Source organism: Balaenoptera musculus, chromosome 9, assembly GCF_009873245.2.
Source record: "Balaenoptera musculus isolate JJ_BM4_2016_0621 chromosome 9, mBalMus1.pri.v3, whole genome shotgun sequence".
In the NCBI taxonomy this organism is placed as follows: Eukaryota; Metazoa; Chordata; class Mammalia; order Artiodactyla; family Balaenopteridae; genus Balaenoptera; species Balaenoptera musculus.
In genome coordinates, this window is record NC_045793.1 from 82,214,296 (window position 1) to 82,215,874 (window position 1,579).

Sequence of the window (1,579 nt, forward strand, 5' to 3'; positions counted from 1 at the left end):
CTAAGAATTGGTGATAAAAAAATTATAGATTTTCAATGTCATTTTAAAGTTACTACTGTAAAAGTTTAGAATCACCAATTCAGAGCAGAGGACAAAGTTGTGACCTATATATAATTTTTAAAGCCAACTTAATTAAATCTTTGAGCTGTGTGTGTGTATGTAAAGTAGAATAGTTTTTCAGGCACCAGACAACTCCATTTTAGGTGGCAGAAAGGAGTCTTTGTCAAATATAGTATTATATTTTAGCAAAAAAATTCTAGAACACAAAGATACCATGACTATAGCTACATGAATAAATCTTGAGCAGTAATAGATGTTTTTAAGAAGAGAATTGTATGTTGCTTTTGGATTTTTTCCAAGCTTTCAAAGATCTATATAAAACCATCCAAAAGTTTGATGATTTGTCAGCAACTCTATATTGTTGGAAATTCAGCAGCAGTATACGGAGCTCATCTAATATAAAGGAACTAAAGGAATGTGTTCTTTTGCATTATGTTTAATACAAACAGTGAAATTAACTGAATGATTCAAATGCCTGGATTCACAGGGCTAGTCATTTTTTAAATTATCATCACTGTTTTTAGGTCATAAAAGGATATTGAATTACATCAACTAGACTCATGCAGGTGGTTTGTACTCACTCTGAATCTGTAAGCAGATATGAGCTAATTGGCCTAACTGGCTTAGATCCCAGTGTTATTTAAATGGCATGGAGACTGTCTCAAATAAACTTATTAAAGTTGGTAGGAAATTTATTTTGAACATGTGTATTTAAATAGCAGGGAACAAAGCAATTATTTAGCTTTATCTGTAGACATTGATTATTGCTACTTGAAACCTACACTAGTATTTAATCAACAAGTGTCAAGGCCCACTGCTGTGGATAAAAATATATATATATATGAGAAATAATTTCTGCCTTAAAGAAATTTATGATACTGTGGAAAGTATAAGGTATGTTCACATGAAATATAATTTATACAAGATAGTGCAATTACCAGGCAGTTAGGGCATAAGATAAATATCTCTGACCTAAGACAGCAAGATAAAGTTGTTCACAGTAAGTATATGTTTACATATAAGGATATGTCTCAGCTGAATATGATAAGGAGAAGAGTGGTTTCGACAGAGGCAAAGGATCAAGCAAATGCTCTGCGTGTTTAGAATTGGCAAGTTGATATATTTCCCAGGATATTTGAATATATGTGAGAGAGCAGTAAAAGTAAGATTGGGTTTGTTTGTGGAGGATATTAAATGCCAGATTGAGAAGTATGGATCTCAAACACTGTACTAATACTTTCATCTGGATCCTGAGTCACTACATCCATAAATCAAAACATAAGCTTAAGATCTGGATCAGTTAAAAAGTGATGAACTTGTTTAGCTGAAAACAGCAGTTGTTCATTCCATGCCTCTTTTCTTTGACCTGAGAGGAGATTTTGCAAAAGGAAACTGATGTAAAAATTTTAAACATTTGGCTGAAACAATGCTATGAATATCTTTATTAATCTTAAGAATGAATTCAGGTCTCTGAAAGAGGATTTCTCACTGTTGAAATATCCCCTGAGATGATTCCTCA